Source organism: Lissotriton helveticus, chromosome 10 (assembly GCF_964261635.1).
Source record: "Lissotriton helveticus chromosome 10, aLisHel1.1, whole genome shotgun sequence".
Taxonomy (NCBI): domain Eukaryota; kingdom Metazoa; phylum Chordata; class Amphibia; order Caudata; family Salamandridae; genus Lissotriton; species Lissotriton helveticus.
Genome location: NC_136071.1, coordinates 953,176,840 through 953,193,533, shown reverse-complemented (window position 1 = coordinate 953,193,533; position 16,694 = coordinate 953,176,840).

Below are 16,694 nucleotides of genomic sequence, written 5' to 3'. Positions count from 1 at the left end.
TTTGCATATAAAGAAAGATGAAGGTGTTTAATAAAATGACGTATGTTGATAATTATTTTATTGTGGTAAAGATAGACAGGCATGCGAGCAGAAAACAAAAGAAATGTGCTGGTTTTGCTATTACAATAGCACCATTCAGAAAAAAACTTGCTTGTTTCAAAAACAATTCTACCTACCAACCGGTAATTTAGACTTCACCGTTGGAAATGATATTTCATGATGATGTCTCTGTTTTCTCATAAATCTTTTGTTTCAAAATTTAAGGAAGCTTAAAGTAGAAAAAATATTTTGTATTTGTTCAAAGAATATATTTAGAGATGACATTCTTCCAGGTTACGACGATGAATCCAGGCCAAAATGTCCCTGTGATTAAATAATTTGAACCAGATTTCTATTCTTTGGTCTGCAGCTAGAGATACCCACATTTGAGAACAAAATCTGGCTGTATCCCACTCAACTTAGGACTGGCTTTAGCACTGGTGGTGCCCGATGCAACAATTCTTTTTGGTGCTCCACAATGACCACCTCCACCATGGATTCCCTCACCACCACTCTTTAACAGTGCCCAGGTCACCATAACCATTCTCTTTGAGATTAATTTAATTAGTTATATGACGCCACTCGCACCAGTGTAGGGTGTCAGAGCTCTTTGCATCACACACACATTACACAGAGACAATTAATCATACCTTTGTACATCAGTGCATAGGAAATGTTACATAAAGCAGAGTCTTACAAGGTGTATGAGTGAAATGTCATCCAAGCTGGTAAGCAGTATGGTTTAAGAGTGCTTGGTATAGAGAAGCACAAACTCAGAATTTAAAAAGGAATACCATAGTTGGGAGTTCTCTTTAATGATAAGAATCGATGTTTACCCAAATCAATCCTTTTTGCTACATTAATCTGTGCTCTAATCTATAATTTGCAGTGTGCATGAAGTTCTTTGACAAAAGTTAATAAATTGCAAGTAAGAAAACGATGTCTCTTTTAAAAGCACTAATCCACTGACTTATTTACATTATATGCACTTTGTGATCTGCATGGTAAAGTTCTTTGCAAAAGGCATAATAACCCTCTGCACTACTTTATAGTGAGTCAAAACCTCAGCTAGACAAAACTCGGATCTCTCTCCAGGAAGAACATTCTTTACAGGAGTTATCTTGACATTTTTTTTGTTGCCTGAAAATTGCTGGAGGAAAGGAACCAGCAGTTGCTCAAAAACCACAATAAACTTGCAAACCTGGCGCCCCCCGAAAGTCAGCACCTGGTGCGGTGGCACTGGTTGCACCACCCTAGAGTCGGCCCTGCTAAGACTAGTTCTGAGAATGAAATTGTACGACCTATTCTTTCCCCACAAACTTGCTAAAATAGGCAGAACATTTTTCATTACCTAAAACCATGATCATTTTATTAAATTAAGTATTGAGAGCTCATTGTTTACCTCGTTCGGTCACATTAACTCCCTAGTTTGTTAACACATATGCAAGAAATGCACACACAGCAAATATAATAAATAAAATTAAATATCCTATTATTTGCTCTATGTTCTCTAATTTACATATGTGTGTTTCTTACATGTGCATCTTGTGTAACAAATCTCTCACAACATATAGTATCTTATAGGCATAGCAGGAATTTAACTTGTACGGGGGTTCATGCAATTGTTAGTACATAATACAGCTAAAATATAAAAGTGTAAGTGCTACTGAAAGTAAGGCAATGCACACTATCTACCCATATTTTACAGTTGGGCTCACAGGTAGTGGATACAAAATAGAAGAAAATGCATTTGACTGGAAAGAGTGAGTAGAATGAATTTACTTTCAAATTTCCTGACACTAGACCTGAACTTTATATTTCATAGAGAATTCAATTGTAGGATTATGAGCACAGGAATATGAGCGCTTTTTCATGGACAGCATTCACTCACACACATTTCTTCTAACGTACTTGTTACAGATGTATAAATCAGTTGAAAAGACACCCATGAGCAGGAATGACTTACATGTTTCATTTTACATACCCATTTCCTGTTTGAACAACTATTTAAAGATTTCATGGGTAGAAAATACACATCCATACAGTGAGGGCCATCCACTAATGTTAAACTAAAGTGAAAATACCTCTGTTTTCTCATTCAATTATTGACTCAAATGGAATACAAACTAAGGGCCCAGTTTATATTGGTGGGTGGCCCGTTCCTCCAGTAGGGTGACAAAGTAAATTACTCTGATGCCCCAACAGATGTGCCCCTGCCACATTTAAGAATTCCTGTCAGCCTAGCAGAGATTTCCAGCATTGACAGAAGCCCCAGTGGTTCCTGCTGATGTACTGCATGTTTGATAGACAGCTTTGTGAACATAATGGAACAGTATGGGAAACTTCCATTTAAACAAAATAGAGATCCAAAGCATGATTTTTTTTTGAAAAAAAAAAGAAAACTATACCCTCCTTACCATAGACGTTTCCACACGTGTCAAGGGGATATTAAGCATTTTCCATTGCCACTTACCACCAGGTTTTTCCTGGCGGTGATAGTCATTGAAAATCATCTGGATGTTCACCCACCTAAATTTGGTGGGCTGTCATGCAGCCGTTCCTCTGACAACCCATACTCTGTCAGAGGGGTTTGACCATGGTAGCGATCAAGTTGTCTCCGCCATCATCACAACTATGGTTTGCCCAGATCTAAATTGGATGAGCAGACCATAATGTTGGCCGGAGAAAACACTTCCACCATTGCAATGGAGTTCCCTCTCCGCCAACAGATAAATCGAGTCTTAAGTGACTAGCTTGTAGTTGATAAAATGTAAACAATAAAAAAATACATCCATTACATTTTGTATTGTTTGCATTCAACTCAAATTGTGGCAAAACAACCAGCTTCTAATTTATGTTTTAGCTTTTTAGTTTATTAATATTAGGTTCCATTTAAATAATGATCTGTCTAACTATCATCGATTGTATTAGACCACATGCTCATGTTAAGGAATTTTTGTTTTCAACACCCCTTGCTTAGACAATTACATTGACCTAGGAACCCTTACACGAAGGATTAATTAACATGATGTAATTTATGGAGTTGACTTCCTGTGAAAACTTCCACCATGTCCATAACTGTGTTTTTCACCTCATCTTTGGCTTCACTCTAGCCATAATATTATTACTTTAGATGCCTATGAAACATGGTAATGACTTCAGATAATTGTGTGTAATTTATACTGATTTGAATAACCAAGGTCAATGTAGCCTCGTTTACCTGCTCCTGGTTTACCTGCCAACTGCATGCTAAGGTCAGCCTTCCAAACCTTGCTAGTCCCCCTGCATTCAACGTACAGCCATCTTGCTCCATCTCCACCTCATACCAAACATTTGAGGTTAAGAATAGTGTGGGAGACTCGCTTATTATTCTACTCATGTGGATTCCTAAGCAAGTTGTGCTGATGTACTTTAATGTAGCTGTTATGACTGTGACCTCTTCAATGTTTTGAAATGTGCGGGTGATGTAGGCACACTACATAAATTGACACAGAAGTAAAAGGCCTATTCACAAAGGCATTTTGGACTGTGTAAAAATACACTGTTACATACTCTTACGTAGCAAAGACCTCTTCAGTGTTTTAAATTGTGTGACTGACTGCGGCCACACTACATAAAAAAATACATAATTAAAAGGCCTATTTACGAAGGCATTTATGGAAAGCAAACAGTTATGTACTCTAGCATGTATTTGTGAATTGGCTCAGAAACATCTGATACCATAATAGAAAATGTGAAAACGGGACTCAGTCTTTTCTATTTGTACGGTTAATGATTATTCCAATTTTATTGCCATTTATGTTTTTTGGGACAAGTTCCAAAGGCATGTCAAAGTACATCTAAGAGTGCTACAAAATTGCATTTTTACTTACTCATAACTTCCTTTGTGAGTAGCCCCATATCAAGGTGCCCAATAAAAAATGTGCTTCTTATATACATTGCATTTGATTTTTGCCAGTACTTTTTGCATTCATACACCAGCCGTGTATGCAACATAATCTTCGTGTATCATAACCAATTTAGAAGTTATACTGACTCACAGAATTTAGCAGTATGCATTCTACAGGTGGGCCATGATGGGTTGTGAATTACCAAACTGAAAATGAATTATTACAAGCTTCACAATATTGAACTACAGCACTGACTGTGCTCTTTTCTCTGCATTCCTCTTATACTTATTGTCACAGATTTGGCAATAAATACCTTAATTTCCAAGGCAAATCGTAACTTGCACAATGTGGACAGTTTCAACTTCAGCTATTAAAACTTATATTTAATTTACAATTCCTGAATGTCAAATAACAAGTGAATTGTATATTAGTACAGCACAAATTATGGGTAGGAAATATAATGAAATATGAAAAAGTACTCAATGCTAAAACAATCAAGGTGAATATGATTAGGTTATCAAAATGAAGGTGAGTACAAAAGCAGTGTAAGGTTGCATAGAATTAGTTCACTGCTACTTCTGACCCAACTTTAATTATACCAGAGTGATGGAATAGTAGTCAGGGACTATGTAATAGAATATATTAGAAATGTGCAAAGATACAGGTCTAAAGCTCATTGACAAAAAAAACCGATGTTACAGATCCAGACAAAGCTGGTCGATACAAATATTAAAAAACAACTATATTCATGTTTTAGAAAGAAAAAAAGGTCAGATCAAATTGTATAGTGCTTAGTCATTTATTAAATCTTTATTAAACATATTCATAGTATACCATGTATTTTGTAGTTAATATTAACACTGCATCGTTGAATTATCGAATAGACTTTCCTTCTGCCACTGAAACTAAACAGTAGAATATTTTAAAGTAACTAATCATTTAATGGAACATGCTTATAAAATATAATCATTCTGTTTTACTTAATTCAGTGGTTTTCACTTATGTTGAACATTCTTCAGAGAACTGACAGTTTCTCTCAGGGAGCTCAGTTTATTTTAAGTCAAATTTATAGGCAAACAAGAGCTCCTTTGGAAATTATCAGAAAAAGTAATGTCAGGGTTGACCCAGTGTAATGAGATAAAACATCTTCAAACTTTCCATCAAATCATTGCAGACCTCAACATCATGCACATTTGTGAATCTTACATTAATTTCAATTGTTGTGATATTTGACATCAGAAAAGGTAAAGGTACCCAAACACAAGTATGCTCTCTCCATGGTTCAGGTGTTTAAATCTTATTTTTTTATGTTGAAATTACCATTCTTGATAAATTAAGTAAGTGGGCATTAACTGTTGGTACACCACATTCCAGAATATATGTTTGTGTATTTATGCTTTTCACAGTGATTATCACCATTTCATATCAAGAAAGAATGTGGGCCTGATGTTTCAAAAGATTTTGCCCATTCTGTGTCAACGAGGAAAGTATCTGATACATAAGGGCATTGGTGCTTTGACCATAATTTTCAATTTTCTTTCACCAAGTACTAATAATACTCACAATAACATCCTTTGACTAAGGCTCATTGTTTCAAAACCTATTATTCTAGAATACATAAGGGGCTTGGGTTTGATTACAGTTTTGGTGTGGGCTATGTTCTGAGAAAAATTAGATGACGTTTGGGATACTACAGGCATATGATATTATTCCAATGCTTTTCGAAATAGTCATTCATACATGGTATTTCGAAGAAGACATGATCCTGATATCAGAAACAAAGCTGAATCTTTGCATAGTGACTTAAGAAAAAGTATTCTTGATGGTCAGCAATTATGATTTTGAATAATAAATTGAATGCCATGCCTTTAAATCAACAAACTCATATTTTAGGTGGGAACAGTGAATACTGCCAAAGTGAGTGAAAGTCACAAAAAAGGGATCTCAAGATTCACATATTTACTCACCTAAAATATAAGAATAAAGATAGTGATGAGACCGCATCATGTTTTAGGTCAAATTTGCAGTATGGAATTCCTCAGCAGAGGCTAAAGCTTCAGAACATGTGTAGAGGTGCATTACTGTGATAATTAGCTATCATAGGAGGTTAGAGGAGTAGCAGGTGATGCATACCCTCTGAAAATATTTTTATTCAAATAGATTAGTGAATCAATGAAAACATCTACAGCAGATGTGGTACAGACAAATAGAGGGAATCTGTGACCGACACACCCTAACAATATTGGCAAAACATCTATGTCAGTATTTTAATTCAATATTACCATCATATGAACAACAGAGACATCATTTAGTTATTTCCTGTAATGTGCTTGAGCATGATAAATGCCCTGTAACCGTGTTACATAACAAATGTCTCTTCCATACCATGAGGACTTTTTCATTAATTGTCCAGGCTGGGGATGTTAATACTATGAAGTTTCTTAGTTATTGCAATAAGTGTATCCTTCCAGTTAACAGCTACAAAGATTAAAGATACTTGCTGACATTAAGAAAAGTAATATTTTGCACTGGTTTGTCCCCAATTGTTTTAATTATCCTTCAGGTGAGAGTGATTGCTTGTGGAAATGCTAATATTACTATTTCTGTTGTACTTGTTAGGCATTTTTTGTACAGGGCCTCATCATTCCAGTTAACAGCTTCTTCAAAATGGTTTGCAAGTGCATTTGTCATGTTAACTTCCATTCTTAATGTGTAGCATTTGATAATATGCTTTCATCTTACATTAAAGATTCTCTAAGTTTTTTAAATGTATCACTAACATATCTTTCTTCATTCATAAATCCAAATGACTACATTAGTAATTGATTGGGTAGATGGTATGAACAGTTTGCACAGCAAATCAGTAAAATATTTTCCTTTTTACAAATCAACTCTCTGATTATTGTATGTCAGTTTTCTTCCCCAAAACCTGTAAGACTGAAAGAAAGTTTTATGGATGCCTTGCAAACTGCTCAATCAAATTTATATATTCAAACGATGCAGTGTTTATATTCTAATACAAGCACCAGTTTATCCAGTGTAAGTCTGGATAATTCCTGTGTTCAAGTGGGAGCTGCCCTTTTATACAAAGTGCATATACAACATCATCACCACTCTTGATCAGCTCAACTCAAATATCTATTTTTCTAAGAGATTTTTTATTAAGAATAGGATTAGCACAATGCTGTCAATACAGACCTATAAAATCTATTCATTGTGTGTTTGCTGTTTTAAGGGCAAAGTTACAAACTACTATTACAAATTATGGACCTTACTTATAATATAGTTGTTTCATTGTTGAAAGAGTGACCAGCAAAAAAGCATCCCTGAGGACTTCCAAAAAGCATATGTTCAGGGCATTACTTCTTATATGTTGAAACACATTCTAAGTTGGTATTGCTACAACATTATGAACACCTATAATTATAAATTGATCAAAAAACATAGGCATAGTGTACATAAAAAGATCACAACTAGAACCACATAGGTTTTTGCCAACTTGTGCAAAACAAATTTTTAACTGTATGTAACACAACAAAATTGTTAATGTCACCTGAATAACTGGAAACACAAACTGAAATCAAGTAACTTCAATAGTTTACTTTAGGGCTTTTTTCATGTGGTCAGTCCTATATATTAAATTACTGAATATTAAAAGTTGTTTATACACTTGCTGAGGTTACACATAAAACAAAAGCTGGTGCAACATAATCTCAAAAGTGTTCCATAAGAAACTGCCACAGGCACTATTTCTTTTCCACACCACATGGAACTACTTTATCCACCCCTGAACACTTTGTCTTTCCTGATTTGAATTGCAATTCTAGCATAGTAACTAGAAATGTGGCTTTTTTGTTTACAGATTTTTATATAGCGCAAACTTGACTCGGTACTGGTATCAGAGCGCTTTACACAGCACCAGTTGTGTTACATTAGGACACAATCATTTGTTAGACTCGGGGAGATTAAGTGATTTGTCTAAGATCACAGGATGTTCAGCGTCATTGCCGAGACTCGAACCCGGTTCCTGGGATTCAATGTTGACCGCCCTAGCAGTTAGGCCATCTCCTCTCCTGACTTGATAGATAAAAACTTTAGAATTCAAATTTTTGTTTTTAAAAAGCCCATTTTACGTACAGTATTACTATCTACAGGATTGTATTGAAAATACACTTGATTTAAATACAAGGTATTCATTTAATAGAGAAGGAAACAAGCAAGCTATATTGGGTAAAATATGAACAAAAAGGCATGCACCTCACATGACGGAAATGAGTCAGTTTCTTGGGAGACTATGTTTATTATGCATGTTAAACTGACTGGATAAGAAATCATCATATCAAAGCATCCTAGATTGTGTGCTCTTTTTATGTTCATGTGTTACCATGGTCTAGCTCATGGTATACTACTGGAAACTGCAAGTTTGTTACAGTATGTGAAAGTGAACATTGTGTCTCTGCAAACCGAACAATTTGATCTTTTAACTATGTATGTAGAGTATTATCAGTATTTCTTCTCTCTCTTGCAAGCAATGTCTATCAAGAGTCAAACGTTGAAAATAGTAGTTGTCTTATGCAGTCTATGTTTATCTGCTTTTGAGATGTTCACTTCAGTTTCCTAACTGGAGCAATGGTTTTGTTTGAAGACGTTTTTCCTGTACAATCAAGTGAGCTACCTTGTACAGCAGGGTTCAAAGAGTTCTACCATGATACACAAACGAAATAGTAAGCAAGATATTAAATTAAAACCTGTTCCCAGCAAAGTTCTCTCTTTTCTGTGGTTGTTATGAAGGAACGAAGGTAACAGTATTTATACCTCTGTGTTTTTTTGTATTTCCTTTCATTGTTTTGCTCACATTTGTGTCCGCATATATCAGAACATTTACAGCAAAATTAACTCAGTTATTAAAGGTATATCTTTTAGACCCAGCAAATAAATCTTTTTTGAATGCTTAAGTTTAGGATCCTAAGTGAGACCTCCATGCTCTCATGACACGTTAGTTGAATAGTCTCACTCAAATTTTCACAAGTTTACTGGACAATATATATTTTTGTTTTGCATTTTACAGGCCACAGTTAATCAAATTTTTACTATAGCATCATGTCCGACTGGCATTTAACCACAGATTATTGCTGCAAAAGATATATTGCAAAATTGGAACAGAGAACCCATTTATTTAAGATGTTGAAGTTGACCTACAGCACCAGGATTTCTTAATTAATGTAGAATGTCCAAAGCAAAATAACACACTATATGACTTTGATTAAAATATGGTTACAACAATTCTTAATTACATTTCAAAGCACAGAATTACTGTAGAGACACTTTTGCATTTCTGAGTTGACCTCTATGCATGCACAACTTCCAAAATGTAGTTTTGTATGGAAATCAATGTATAGTCACTTATGTCCCCCCAAAAGGAACACAAATGCAGATCCATTTAAATTCATAATTATTTGATTCCATTTGAATACCAAAACATGATTGTCACTAGTTTACACTCTCTCAAATGCATATTAAATGGGTTTGGTTTGTTTGCTAACCTCCTGTCTAATGAACATGATTTTCTAGTCAAATAATTTCCATCCCACAGTTCACATTGGTCTCCTTCAATATAATCAAAGGATTTCTTATCAGTAACCATTAATTGTCAATTACTTTTGTACACCTTCATGAAATTGCACTTAAAATGTAACATACGCATGCAGTTTTCAGCCTGTATGATATAAAGTATTCAGTTTATATTTAAACTGCATAGAGGCTCCTATTATGTATTATATGAAAGATCTTTTTCTATTTTCTGTATAAAGTCTTGTATACTATAGCAGAAATCATTGCACTGATTGTTGTATATAGAGTGCAGCTTTTATAGGTTGTCCAAGGAATTCCTGGAAATGTAGTTTAATGCAATAAACAGTTTTTCACAAATAAAGCTGTGTCACAGTATCTATTTTTCATTCATTTAAGAATGTAACAATGGCCATAATCAAGAAAAGACACACAGGTAAAAAGTGCCTTACTTTAAGATAATGAATAGTGCTATTTTAGGTCGATTAGCAAATGATCAGGAAAAAGAGGAGCAACATAACCCATACATATGTTAGAGCTCTACCTGTAAGTTTATTTACTTTTTATTTTAGAGTTTTATAAAAAACCTTTTCTATTCTTCAAGGTGCTCCAGCTGAGCAAGAGTCTCGGTAATGGAGACTGTTGGGGAGGAGTTGGAGTTCTATCTGTGTAAAACAGCTATGATTCGATATTCTCAGACCACTCCTTCCATTTGTGAAACAGTCTGGGTGCAAAAGTATATATGTCATTTTAAGAGACTATGCAAATGTTGCCAAAAATCCAAGTCTGTATCCTTGACAGGGGGTTACATCAAAAATTTCATATTTTCATTCCAGAGTACCAAAGGCATTTTGTATTGGGAGTATGTGTCTTGTTCTGTTGAATATAAATCTTTTTTTATTTTGTTTACAAAAGACTCACAATATTTACATTACTTTACTTGCATTTCCGAATAATGACGAGATCGATCAGCATCAAAAACATACAAGCGGCAACAGGAGCAATATTTTTGTTTAGGCTTTGTGAAACATCTAACTTGTCCTGATATGTGTTGCTTTGTGGGTGAATTTCATTATTTGAATTGTCTGCTTTCTATTACTTTCTTCAACTAATCGGTACACCCACTTTTATCCCAATTTACATGTGTGAAACATATACATTCCTAAAAAATATTATAGCAATCCAGCACATTACCACTTGAAAGTGTCCATTAAGTACGTTGGTCCTTAGTGTTCACAAAACATCAAGGTTCAACTAATTTAAAGATTAAACTACCTGAATGGTTTGCACTTATCACTTCTATGGAAACCAATGCAATATCACCTGCATTTGGTGATCATCCTATGCCCTATCGAGTGATGATCATCTTCCAGCTCTGTCTCAATGAAATTAGTAAAACAGCGGGGGTGCCTTCTAATGGGAAAATATGCAATCATAAAATAAAAACTTAAGAATAATACTAGAATAGAACATGTGTTATTTCACACTTCCAGTGTGATGAGCCACAGATCATGTAAGTTGTTGCATGCAGAATGGCAAGTTTGGGGAGGATCTGGAAGGGCTTTCACTATTAGTCATAAGCACCTGCCATTCACTCATCCAATAAACTGATAGTTTTTAACAAGGCCATCAAATATTCATGAAGTCATTCATCTTGGGCTTGCACATGTCCAGCAGTGGTCATCAGGCAATAGTTGGGCACTGTGGATTCAATGTGGAATCTGTTATCAAGCCTGAAGAATTTGGAAATAAGTAAATATAAGCTGTGCCACGCTTAGGTCACAGTTGTGTGTGTGTGAAGCATACTGGACCAGTCCTCTGCCAGTTATTCAAAAGTCAATTGATCCTGCAAGTCAGTGTGGTGTTCAGTCCCATAAGTGAAGAGTTAGGAAACAAGCCCAGATTACAGTTTTTAACTGCTTCCCTATTTCATGATGTCTGAAATAATCAGTGCTATAGAGAGTGAACATGTTTCCACCTATGTAGCATTGTTTGCAATGCATCAATTGTCTGTCTCCGAAATCATGAGGAGGGAAATCTGGTGTTTTGCTGTAAGGTTGAGTAATATTTAAATGTGCCTGCACCCAACAAGTTATTTAGCATTATGCACCCAATACCTCACACTGGTGTCATTAGATTGCATCATTCCTTAGGAGGGTCCCTGCATGTATCAATGTGCAGATTTTTGAACATGGATATGCAAATACCAAAGCATATCAAAGAGCCGTATTATCAGTGAGACCAACGTAGATCCACCAGGCTCTATACAATATATAGTTAACAGTGCTCTAGAGTAACCCATATTTGGTGGGCCTGGCAAGCCCGACAAGTAAACCTTCTGAGACAACTGATGCCATGTGATAATCCTCTGTTTTCATTAGGCATAGACCTCCCATTGTAGTTGATTTGCACACATTAGCAGGTTCCAAATTTGGTTTCCTACCTGCCATTAAAGAAGCCTTGATACCTCAGTCCGTTTTACAGAAAATAGAAGAAGTGCTGGGGATGGGAAGGATACCTAGCAAGTGAATATGCTGGGTGCTATGATAAAGTGGGCTGCTGGCTGAGTGGGGTATTAACCTTGCTCAATCCACAGCCAAAATCCCTGTCAGGGTAAACCACAAACACCAGTAAATTAACCTCTGCTTAGCCCTCTGGCAGGTTGCACAAAAGCAGTCAGGCTTACCTTAGAGGCCAGGTGTAAAGTATCTATGCAGAACACAAACCGTAATAGAGTGAAAATACAAAACAAGAAAAATTCCACACCCATTTAGAAAAACAGAGTAAATTTCTCTGACACCAAAATACCAAAAATCCAATCGGTTTAACTGGAGTAATCAATTTTTGAAGTTTAATGTAAATTCTAGTGCCTAAAAGATTGAAGCATCAATCTCAGACATCGAGTCAAGGGATACCAGCTCAAAGTAAAAAAATATGGCTGATCACAATGGACTGCGAGTAGAATGCAATAAGTGGATTGGGCCCGGTCAGCGCTTACCTTCAGATTGTCTTGCAGTTCATACTATTTCAGTAAGACTGTGTATTTGGACAACATAAACTTCTAAACTATCCATAACTGAGTATGTGCACACCATCAGGATTGTTTGACCTTAGTCCTGGCTAGCTTACCATATGTAACCATAAACCTTACAAGGTACTGGATGACATGTGCAGTCTCATAACATGACAACCCTGATTCCCCAAGGAAATTGTGGAAACAGATCTAACCCTTTTGTTAGTAACTTAGGCAGTGGTTTTTTGCCCACATTTAATGGGGGAGGCTCTGCCATTACAATTGATTTTTTTACTGATTTCAGCTACTTGTGGCCAGGTTTTACTATCTAGTGCGGTTGGCGAAGTTGCTTTAAGCGACCACTTCCCCATTATTTTGAGATTTGATACACGTCTCTAAATCCAGAAAAAGATTAAATTCCTTTATGCAGGGAATGGTAGAAGTGAACTCAGTAAATGGATTTTCACTAAAAGTGGTCAAGGGTTGAACCAGACTTGTTAACCAAAAATGTTTTAGAGAAGTGTAGGGCTGAGATAGAGACCTGCCTAAGTGAGGATGCCCAAGATATATCTATAGTGAACTGTTCTGAAGTAATTACCAGGGTAGTTAGAGACCTCATGACAGTACAGTTTAATACTAGGCCGAAACGCTATGGATGGTTTAATGCAAGTGTACTAGGGCCTACTCTGACCTAAAAGAGTCTCTCCTCACTAAGCCTAGGTCCCGGCCCAATATCACACAAGCCAGATTAGAATACAGGAGGGCTATAAAACAAAGGAAACAGTCCCTCCATAACGAGGCTTGGGACTCACTACATAAGGCAGCAGAAATGAAAGATCGTACAACTTTTTGGAAGGTCCTGAGAACCCCTTTTTTAGCACCCAGCACTGGACCTACTATGGAGATAGCCATTACTGAAAAAGATTGGATTACCCACTTGTCTAAACTATAAATTGATCAGGGTATAACGGGTAGCAACGCGAAAGTCTTTAACCAAAGTAACTGGGAAAATATTGACCTAGAAATTACTTTAGATGAGGTCACTAGGGCTTTGGAAGTAAGCACTGGCGGAAAAGTCCCTGGGCCTGATGGAGCACCAGTTGATCTGTATAAACATAATGTGACCCTGTGAGGGTCCATATTAACTCAGGTCTTTAATGCCCGCATAAGGTCTACTCTCCCGTCAACCTGGGCAAAATCTACTATTATTCCAATATTTAAAAAGGGCAATCGGGAAGACCCAGCCTGCTATCGACCAATCTCCCTCCTTGATTCTACGGTCAAGGTACTAGGGAGGGTCATTTTGGAGCAGTTAGCAGGTTGGGCTGAGGTAAAGATGATTTTAACAGACCTACAATATGAGTTCCGCGTGGGCCTGGGTACAATTGAGCAGTCTCTAAATCTTTCCTTACTGATAGGTAAATATACCAGAGCAAAAAAGGGCAGTCTTTATCTGGCCTGTGTCGATCTCACCACGGCCTTTGATTCAGTGAATCATAATAGGCTCTGGGAGGTCCTTGAAGCGGTGGGGGTCGACTCACAAATTATTATTCTTCTACGCCTCCTCTACAATGATGCTTCAGCAACTATCCGCTTTGGTCAGAATGGAGGTTGGGTGCTGGCCCCTTTCCTTTTTAATCGTTACTTAAAGGGGCTCGAAGAAGCACTGTTGACGCAGGGCAAAGATCTTCCCCCAAGTGAACGGTCGTTCGATTCCCGCACTTCTTTTTGCGGACGACGCCGTATTGATGGCTGGCACCCAAAATGGCCTCCAGAGAGCCCTTGTAAATATATGGGCAACCTTGGACTTCAAACGAATATTTCCAAGACGTACGTAATGAGGTACAAGCAAGGGATACAGAAGACCCGTGAGATGTACATTGATGGAAAAAAGTTAGCTACTACAAAAAACATCTTATACCTAGGTTTATTTTTAAACTATCGATTACTGGACCCCACAATTTTGGGAAAAAAGACCGCTTTTGCCAGATCAACTGCGGCACTAACAAGCTTCGGTAGGCAGCTGGATAGGAAACCGCCCAAGAGCTGTTATATATATTTAAAGCCAAATGTATCGCTATGGCTATTTACGGGGCTGGGGTGTGGGGTTTTGGAGATACTATTTCTTTGCAGCAGATTGAAAACGCCTTTATAAGGTACATCCTTTCTGTCCCCTCCAGCACATCTACTTTTAATTTTCACCAGGAGCTGGCTCTTTCCGACATAGTAGATCTGGTAAAATTAGAGCCAATCCTCTTGTGGCATAGAATTTGGTTTAAGCACCGAACGGGCCTGAATAGAGAGATTCTAAAAGATATATTAAAGATGGACGGGACACATAGAATTCCCTGGTACCTCATGAACAAATTAGGTTATCCCGAATATTTAAACACCCCATCCTCTATGAAGAATATTACAAGAAAAATATTAAAAATGGATGGCATGCAGTTCTTAGAAACTAAAAGATTAAACGGAGAATCTGCAGTTAAAATAGCCCTAAGAAATTATCAGTTGCTGTGTACTACACTAGGAATGGAGCCGTACTTATCTTTTGTTGCCGGATCTTTTGATAGACTTTGTCTCACAAGGTTAAGACTGGGTATTATTTATAGGCTGATGACGTTTCCAAAGATGAATGATTGGTCTTGTAACCTCTCACGCTGCCCATGTGATAACACATCTATTCAATCCAACATGCACCTAGACCTATTTTGTAAATTTTATTACAAGTTGAGTAAAGCTTGGATTATACCCTTGTTAAGAAATCTGGGCCTTAGGAGGTGCCGTAAAGCAATGCACCAACTTTTACTGTTCAAGAATGAGCATGCAGCATGGAGGGAGGCCCAGTTCTTGAAAGCTGCATTTTATATGAGGAAAGGTTTTAATGGAATAGAACTATGTAAATTGACTGTATTGTGTCTTTTCATCTTTTATCTGTAAATAATATGCTGTATTTTTTTATTTTCCTTTTAACTTATGTGCTTCTATGACTGTTTAATAAAGCAGCCGAATAAAGCTTGATTGAACTGAACTGAACTCAGGCATGCACAGAGGAAACACAAGAAATACAGAAATCGGCAACTTTTATTGAGGCAGTAATATGCGTGTGTAAAATGTGTGTCACAATTATTAATAGAAGGAAGCAAAAGAGAGTGATCAGCATTTCAAGGATGGTAAAGAAAATAAAAAGTTCAACCATTGTGCCGTTACATTGATTATATGAATACATATAATTATATCTATCTCCTACCCAGCGCTCCCTATCCTAATATGCATAGCATGTGCAGATATGCCAAAATGCCCCAGAGTGGTCTTACTCCCAATTTACATGAGGGTATGTGTCATCTGGGAGCCTGTCTTTGATGCAGAGCAGGCTGCCGTCCTTCTCAGGATGCTAACATGGCTGGGCTAGAATTTCGGCATGGGGCGACCTCAACAATGCCAGCAAAATGCTCTTCTCCCCAAACAAGGGGGTCGGAGACCTATTATAATAAACATCATCCATACTCTCCATACTGAAGTTCGAGTCTGGCTGTTATTGTTTATTCTACCCTTGCAGAGCTGTCGCTGAGCAGACAACAAACACCGACATTTTGCGTAGTGAACTTATTCCTTATACAGAATGTTGAAGGGCCTGATAATGTGCTTATGAAGAAGTGTAAGTGTATGAAAATCTGTTTCCGAGAATATCATCCTGCATGGGTGTGCAGCAAATGTATGTTAAATGTTAGCGTCTAAAAAATGTCAACTTTTGAAAAAAAATATTTTATTAATTTCAACAGCATAAGCACATACACTTTCCATTTGGTATTTCAAATAATCACATACTGCATCCTTACAATACATAGGGGGAAAAAAGCAATAATTACAATATTTCAACATCTCGCTCTCCACCTCCCTGCATTTCAAGTTCCACCGATGGGGATACACCCAGGTTTCCACAATAGACATTCCACGTGCCCCATTTCCTATCTCATTTCTACGGACACCCTTGTGTTTTAAATACTTTTGTTGCTGCAGTCATACACTTATCTAACTCTTTCACCCACATTGGGAGAGAAGGTGCATCAGCCGCCCCCAACCCCTTGCTATTTCCCGCTTAACTAGGGTATAGCCTAGTGTAGTCAGTTGTTGTTCCACCTCCGTGAGGTCAGTAGTTGCCCAAAGGTTGAGTAGGCATAGTC